This window comes from Pezoporus wallicus, unplaced genomic scaffold (genome assembly GCF_028554395.1).
Source record: "Pezoporus wallicus isolate ANWC-B61680 ecotype Strahan unplaced genomic scaffold, APGP_CSIRO_Pwel_v1 contig_7011, whole genome shotgun sequence".
Classification (NCBI taxonomy): domain Eukaryota; kingdom Metazoa; phylum Chordata; class Aves; order Psittaciformes; family Psittacidae; genus Pezoporus; species Pezoporus wallicus.
In genome coordinates this window covers 1170679-1179757 of record NW_026638234.1, presented here as the reverse complement: position 1 = coordinate 1179757, position 9079 = coordinate 1170679, and positions in this window count along the sequence as shown.

The window sequence follows — 9079 nt, the reverse complement described above, 5'->3', positions numbered from 1 at the left end:
GCCTGGTGAGGGTGACCAACTCACCCCAGGGACACTGAAGTGTAGCTCCTTGGCCCAGATTTGTATCCCTAGTTACAATTACAAACATTCCTCCATTTAATTATGCTCCTCTTTTTACTAGAAGTAAAGCCTCCCAAACATAATAAAATAATATGCACAAAGTAAACATGTCTGAGGCCTGCACATCGGTTCCTTTCATTTATCTCCCCTCTTCTCTACTAGAAGTCAACAGAGTACTCTATTTCTTTTGCATTTCCTTGGGGTGGTGAGGACACTGATCTCTCTTTAAGGCTACTTGTTAAAGCAAGGCTGCTAATTGTCAAAAAGGGGAAAACAAAACCTCCTCACAACACATTTGCAAACAGAACTGCACCACCAGGGGCCATTTTCACTGCTGGGAAGATAGCTTAGGTCAGCAGCATTTCCACGTAGAAACCTCAGCACTTCTGGAACCTCCTGAAGAAGCAGCTGCCCAAGCCTGCATCTGGTACGACTGACCAGTAGTAAGAGTTGCTCTCAGCTACTATGCAGCAGTCTGAACTCACAATGCTTAAGATTATGGTTCATGCATATCTAACTCCCAGGACAGTAATGAAAATAAATGCATTAATGTTTCCCAGATACCTAATTTACTATATGTTGAAGGCAGGTGCACCTAAGTGAAAAAGAGAAGGAATTTCAGTTTGCAGTAAGTATGTAAATCTTTGCCTGTTATTTTATTTCTACCATAAAAATATATTTTTCTGTGAAAACATGTGAACTTGTGGAAATGCACTTGTCTTATACTTTACTGTAGAGCTTCTTTTTCAAGGTGTGCACCAAGCCAAAGAACACACACATACTTTCATGCAAACACTATTAGTCAGACTACACCTCTGTTTGGAAAAGTTTGGTGCTAAAAGTTAAGCATGGCAATGAAGCACAGCATCCCAGCAGTGTACCTTATGTACTGACTGGCAGGGTGTTGGCATGCTGCTTTGGAGGATTAGGTCTGTACCAAGGATTCAGACATGGGACATAAGGGGTTCAGTAAGAACCCCCGTAGGGTTTTCTTATTCATTTCTGTAGGCACCCTGCCAGCTCCTCCAAGAACAGAAGTAGTTGATCCTGCCTTTTTTTAGTGCAAGTTTAACAGAAACAACATTGACGGCTACCTCTAGGCATACTCCTTCAAACTAAATGGCAAAGCAAGGCTCTTGGGAAACTGGATGACAAGATCTCAGTGCTTGTTTTACATAGGTTCCGCTGAGTATTAAAGGCTAACTTCATGGGTCTTTCTATTGCACTACAAAAACAATGACATGTAATTTGGGATACATGGCTATTTTATTTCCCACTCCAACCTGACAAACCATGTTGACCTGAGATCACAACTTTCTTTCATTACAATGCTATTATTATCACCATGTAGCTCTATTAAATTCTTCAGCATATCATAGAATTATCATAGAATCGTGATTGTTTTGGGTTTGAAAGGTCCTTAAAGATACCTAGTTCCAACCCGCCTGCCATGGGAGAGACACTCTCCACTACATCAGGTTGTGCAAAGCCCCATCCAACCTGGCCTTGAACACTGCCAGGGATGGGGCATCCACAGCTTCTCTGGGCAATCAGTTCGAGTGTCTCACCACCCTCATAGTACAGAATCTCTTAGAATCATAGAATCATAGAACCGTTAGGGTTGGAAAGGACCTTAAGATCATCTAGTTCCAACCCCCCTGCCATGGGCAGGGACGCCTTACACTAAATCATATCACCCAAGGCCTCATCCAGCCTGGCCTTGAACACTGCCAGGGATGGAGCATTCACAGCCTCCCTGGGTAACCCATTCCAGTGCCTCACCACCCTAACAGGAAAGAATTTCTTCCTTACATCCAACCTAAACTTCCCCTGTTTAAGTTTTAACCCGTTACCCCTTGTCCTGTCACGACAGTCTGTAATGAAGAGTCCCTCCCCAGCATCCCTATAGGCCCCCTTCAGATACTGGAAGGCTGCTAAGAGGTCTCCATTCAGCCTTCTCTTCTCCAGGCTGAACAGCCCCAACTTCCTCAGCCTCCCTTCATACAGGAGGTGCTCCAGTCCCCTGATCATCCTCGTGGCCCTCCCCTGGACTTGTTCCAACAGTTCCATGCCCTTTTCATGTTGAGGACACCAGAACTGCACACAATACTCCAGGTGAGGTCTCACAAGAGCAGAGTAGAGGGGCAGGATCACCTCCTTCAGCCTGCTGGTCACACTCCTTTTGATGCAGCCCAGGATACAGTTGGCTTTCTGGGCTGCAAGTGCACACTGCCAGCTCATGTTCATTTTCTCATCAACCAACACCCCCAAGTCCTTCTCCGCAGGGCTGCTTTGAATCTCTTCTCTGCCCAACCTGTAGATGTGCCTGGGAATGCTCTGACCCAGGTGTAGGACCTTGCACTTGGCATGGTTAAACCTCATGAGGTTGTCATCAGCCCACCTCACAAGCATGTCAAGGTCCCTCTGGATGGCATTCCTTCCCTCCAGCGTATCAACTGAACCACACAGCTTGGTGTCATCAGCAAACTTGCTGAGGGCGCACTCAATCTCACTGTCCATGTCACTGACAAAGATGTTAAACAAGACTGGTCCCAGCACCAATCCCTGAGGGACACCACTCGTTACTGGTCTCCAGCCGGACACTGAGCCATTGACAACTCTTTACATGTGGCCATCCAGCCAGTTCTTTATCCACCAAGTGGTCCATCCATCAAACTGATGTCTCTCCAATTTAGAGACAAGGATGTTGTGTGGGACAGTGTTGAATACTTTGCACAAGTCCAGGTAGATGACATCAACTGCTCTACCCCTGTCCATCAGTTCTGTAGCCCCATCATAGAAGGCCACCAAATTGGTCAGGCAGGATTTCCCCTTAGTGAAGCCATGCTGGCTGTCACCAAGCACCTTGTTGTTTTTCATGTGCCTTAGCATGCCTTCCAGGAGAATCTGCTCCAAGATTTTGCCAGGCACAGAGGTGAGACTGACTGGTCTGTAATTCCCCAGGTCATCCATTTCCCCCTTCTTGAAAATGGGGGTTATATTTCCCTTTTTCCAGTCGTTGGGAACTTCACCTGACTGCCAGGATTTCCCAATTATGATGGCCAGTGGCTTCGCAACTTCATTTGCCAGCTCCTTCAGGACCCACAGATGGATTTCATCAGGTCCCATGGACTTGTGCACGTTCAGATTTTAAAGATGGTCTTGAACCAGATCCTCTCATACAGTGGGCGCAAGGTCTTCATTCTCACAGTCCCTGCATCTGCCTTCCAAGACTTGGGTGGTGTGGTCAGAGCCTTTGCCAGTGAAAATTGAGGCAAAGAAGTCATTCAGAACCTCAGCCTTCTCCAAAGCCTGTGTAGCCAGTTCTCCCGAGAGCTTCCTGAGGGGGCCTACATTCTCCCTAGTCTGTTTTTTATTAGCTATGTACCTGTAGAATCCCTTCCTGTTATCTTTAATACCTCTAGCTAAGTTTAATTCTAACTGTGCCTTAGCTTTCCTAACCTGGTCCCTAGCTTCCCGGACAGCATCCCTGTACTCTTCCCATGCCGCCTGTCCTTGCTTCCACTTATAAGCCTCTTTTTTCAATTGAATTTTCCTCAGGAGCTCCTTATCCATCCAAGGAGGTCTCCTGGCCCTCCTGCTGCACTTCCTTCTGGTTGGGATGCAACACTCCTGAGCTTGTAGCAGGTGATACTTGAATATCAACCAACAGCTTGGGCCCCTCTGCCCTCTAGGGCTGTATCCCATGGAACCTTCCGAAGCAGGTTCCTGAAGAGGCCAAAGTCTGCTCTTTTGAAGTCTAGGGCAGTGAGCTTGCTGCACGCTCTTCTCACTGTCCTGAGGATCTCAAATTCAAGCATCTCATGATCGCTGCATCCAAGGCTGCCCTGGAGAGTCACATTTCCAATGAGCCCTTCCCTATTGGTGAGCACAAGGTCAAGCATGGCACCTCTCCTTGTTGGCTCCTCTATTACTTGCAGAAGGAAGTTGTCTTCCACACAATCGAGGAACCTCCTGGATTGCTTATGCCAGGCCGTACCGTCCTTCCAACAGACATCAGGGTGGTTGAAGTCACCCGTGAGAACAAGGGCCTGCGAGCGTGAGGCTTTTCCTATCTGTCTATAGAGTGCCTCATCTGCAGGTTCTCCTTGATCAGGCAGTCTGTAACAGATGCCCACAGTAATGTCTCCCATAGCTATATTCCCTTTAACCCTGACCCACAAACTCTCTGTGGAGTGCTCACCTGTCCTCAAACAGAGTTTCATACTCTCCAGCCTATCCCTAACATAAAGGGCAACTCCCCCTCCCCGCCTGCCAGGCCTGTCTTTCCTAAAGAGCCTGTAACCTTCCTAATATCTAATCTCAATCTACCTAATCATTTATTTTTGAAGTGAAGCTAAACATGTAGATGACACAATATCAATAAAGCAAAGAAACACATCTGAACAATCTGGTTTGTTATCTGGTACTTTCTCATGATTTTTGGATCAGTGTGGACTCTCCTGAAAAAAGCCAAAAATCTCAGGGACAGCTCATCATATGTGACTGGAAACATGCTGTCACAGGGCTCAAGCTGTCTCACAGATCCAGGACAGCAAAGTGTTTGGCACTCCAAAAGTCTGGATGTGAAAGAATGGAAGGCAAGCAATGAGCACTAATATTCTGCATATTGTTAAAGGAATAGGAATTGGCCTGGCTCAGGAGTCAAAGTCTCCCTATCAGCCAGCCAGGGTGCCTGATACATTGCTGAGATTACAGCCATAACACAATACTGCAAACAACCCAGACTCTTAGCTTTGAACCTCGTATTACAGTCGACTTTCAACATTTTCCAAGCTTCCAGGTCTCTGATGTGGCAATGGGAAGTTCTTCTGAGCTATTTCCCATCTGGATGTGTTTATGGCTCCTGACAGTTTTGATCAAGACTTCTTGAAATTTATTCCACATTAGCATTTATGGATCTGCCTGGTTGTCTGATCAGCACATTCGCAGCTAGCCCATCTGCCTGGAAAGGTCAGGATTTCTCCCTGAATGGGCCAGAAATAGAAGACCCAAGCCTAGAGATACTGTACTGTTTACCTGCCCTTCAGGTTTGCATTCAGTTAATTAGAAAAGCCTCTTCTAGGAAAACAGTTGTTTTTGTTTGGTTTGTTTGTTTTTTTTTTCTCTTTTTAAGAGATCTGCAATTGTCAGAAGCTTTAGAAAAATCTTTATCATCTTAGTTGTATGCTTGAACCTTTTCTTCCTCAGATTTTACTGCCCCTTCTCCTTGCAATGCTGTGTTTCAGGCTGCTCCAGGCCGTCCTTCCCTTGACTCATACTGCTGAAGTCCCTCACGCTGTGGCAGAGTGAGCGACAAGACTTTTTTCCTGATGAAGAAGGGAGGAGAGGATCCGTGGCTGAAACTTGGAAAGAAGCTCCAGATGGATGTATTCCATTCATTTGCACAGAAGATATGTAGCTACATACGCCCTTGGCACAGCTTTGAAAATCTCATCCAGCAGCAATGAACACAGTAGGTGAAAATGTCTTGCAGACAAGATCAATAGCTTTTTAAAATTTCCCTTCTGTGAGAAGGAAAAGCATGTTGTTATTCTTCCTACAGGTACTGCTAATGTATATCCATTCCTCCCAGTGGTGCCTGGTTGCAGCCTTGCTGAGCTGAAGGGCTACCCCGGCTCTGCTGTGGGACCCAGTGAATGGCAGAGCCCTTTCACCTTCCTGCCCATGTTCTTCCCCTCCAGCCTGGCACCTAGTTACTACTTCATATAGTGTTCTTCTCAGTTTAAACCCAGCAAGCCACCACCATGTGAACTGAGAAACTGCCTGCTAAGCTCACAGACACCAAATTTTGAAAATGCTCCCTTTATTGATTTAACAGTGTATCAAACAGCTTTCACATCCCTGACAAACAGGAGACCGATGCTGTGGGGGCTCAGCCTTCAGGCACTGCTAGGTTTAATGCCTGACAATTACCTGTATTAGTTTAATCCCAGTTTCTTGTTGCTCTGAGCGGCTGTCATGCTGCAGCTTCCCATTGAGGGTGATAATTCTTCGAAAGGGCAGCCGAAGAATGAATCATAAACCTGGACCCCTGGCACCTTCCAGCCCCGCTGATCACACAGCGCTTCCCGCTGGAAGAAGAGAGGGAGTGAAACGCTGGAGAGGTCAGCAGCTACCACGCTTGGGGGAAGCCTCACCCATGGATGCAGGGCTCTGCGAACACCCAGGGTAGACAACACCATCATTTTACAAAGCTTTCTTTCATAGAATCATAGACTTGTTTGGGTTGAAGGGACCTTAAGATCACCCAGTTTCAACCCCCTGCCACGGGCAGGGACACCTTCCACTAGACCAGGTTGATCAAAGCCCCATCCAAACCGGCCTTGAACACTGTCGGGGATGAGGCAGCCACAGCTTCTGTGGGCAACCTGTGCCAGTGCCTCAGCACCCTCACAGGGAAGAACGTTTCCTATTATCTAATCTCAATCTCCCCTCTGTCAGTTTAAAGCCATCCTCCCTTGCCCTATTCCTACACACCCTCACAAAAAGTCCCTCTCCGGCCCGGCCGCCAGCCTCACACCGGCACTCCCCCGGCAGCTCAGCCGCGCTGCGTGCGGGGCCGTCCCGCCGCCAGCAGCACTGCAGTTAGCAGCGGCGGCCCTCTAGCGGCCTGTGCCTCGGCTCCGTGTGTACGGCCCCTTCCCTCAGCCGGGGCTGCGGACGGGCGGGGGCCGCTGGGGACCGTAAGGGCTGCGGGAGAGCAGCCTCGGCGCCTGCAGCGGGGCCGGGTCGGGGCTGGCAGCGCCCTCCGGGCGCCCAGCGTGACTGAGGTGGGGGAGCGCCCGTTGCAGCAGGGGCCCTCCCTACCTGCTCCGAAACCCCGGGGTCCCGGCTCAGGCCGGCGCCTTTGGTGCGCCTCTCGGGAGCAGAGGCTGTGCTCTGGCGGGGCAGGTCGAGCCGGGCTCTGACCACCCCCTTAGCTTGCCAGCGCCTCTCAAAGCGAACCGCACAAGAAGCAGCTAAGCTGTTCTGGTGGGGATCGAGTTCTGTGCGCCACACTATCATAAATGCACTTGTATAGCTCAGTGTTAGCGCAGTGTTAGCTGTGAGAGACCTGCTGCTTTCCAAGAAGCTTCCCGTCCCTTCCCTGCCCCAAAAGGCAGGCATCGCAGCCTCATAAAGCTTGGAAGGACCCATTACAGTTCTCTGACCTGAACATTTCTAGCGCAGGCCATCCGTACAGTTTGTGTTCAATATTTCATCGAGAGGCAAAATGGGTGTGGTAACAGCCTGGATTTTTGTTTCCAGGGCCCGTGTCCATGACAGTCATGGCCTCCACCTCTTTCCCCGTTAAGTCCCTCTACTCACCAACAAGGAAAAATGATTCCTTCTTCCATCCACCCCTGCTCAGCCGTTCTCCAGGAAGACCTGAGTCAGATGTTTGGTACCTAAACCAAATACCTGAGGAAGGTGGGGAAGAAGGAGACAATTGCTGGAGGGAAATACACAGTTACTAAACCAGCCTAATGTAAACAAGATCTAAAGCAAGAGTTCAAAGTTATTAAAACTAGGGGAAAATGCCAAAGAAGGAAATTCTTCTCTGTTCAGTCACCCAGCTCCAGAGCCAATGAAACCTGCTTCACCATCCCTAGAATATGATTTATGAGCATGTTTTTAAACTGCAGACAACAATAACAACAACTTTCTCTCTGTGGACCTTTTCATCAATGGAGCTCAAAGGAGGTCAGTGTCACTACCGATTTGCAGATGCAGAAACCGAGGCACAGGATGGAAGGAATTTTGTTACAGCCATCCGAAAGTGAAGAACCCAAGAACAGATCCTTAGTCAAGTACACTCTGTGCTAAAATATGTCACTCGGCAAACGTAAGTGTGAATTTACAAATGGCACCTGAGACAAGGCACATCTTACTGCAGCAGCAGGGGTTTACCTCCTCATCGTGCTCTCCATGGACTCATCTGAAAGAGACACTTCTGATGCGACCACACAGGGTGGGTACAAACCAGAGGTGATGGAAGAGCACAGCTGACTAGGCAAACAGATTGATATTCCAAGGTACAGGAAAGGGGGAAAGGTACAGGCATAGCTGCATTTAATATAGCATTGTAACAACTGTCAAGGAGATAAGCAACTTGTGGGAGCCATGTTACTTTCTAATGGTGGGTTATTACCAGCAGCTGACAGTACTGGATCATAAAGCTCCACAGTGTGTGTGAGTGGTGGTGCAAATGAGAAAAGAGACACTTGAAGAACTTACTTGTGAGAGATGCTGAGCAATCCCTGTGAGAAGATGAGGTTAATTCTCCTCCTTGCATCATCCATCTCTGTTAGCATCACAGAGGAGTACCTAGTCCCTAGGGTGGTTTAACTCTAACATATGTTTGTTTTATCAAGGATAGGAAAAAACACCTTAAGAAGTATTCCCTTTCTTCAGCTATTTACAGCCTCCTGCACTGGAAGGAGAAATCACTCTTTGGGGACTGTTCTTGCACCTCTTTAACAGACAGTGAAAAACCTCATTCTCTTTAACAGAACTTGGTTGGGTTTATTTTCTGCTAGACCCTTTTCCTTTTTCCTAGTTGCAAAATCCAGGTGGGAGAATAACATGCAGGGAATGTAATTTTGTTCATTTAAAGATTCGAAATAAATCTGACCCCCAAATCACCCTTTGTCTCCCCCACAAGACAGACCAAACAGAACTCACTCTTCCTTTCTGCGTAATTGTGTTACTGAAACCACCAGCCTCTTGTGGGAGGCAAATCTCAATATGCCTGTAGTTACTATTGCAAACAGGGCACAAAAATACCCTTCACAGAAGTGACCGAAGGGAACTCTCTCTTCATCCACTCTTGTCTCAGAACACCATTGCACTGAAAGCCTTGAAAAGTGGCAAAATTCACCATCCCGAAAGAGGGGACTCATCAATGAGTGACTCCTTTTTAATTTTTAATAGAACCACACTGACTGAATGGACGCTTGGAAACTTCTTGACCATACCATGTAGTTGTATATATACTATGGCAAGGTGTGGATGA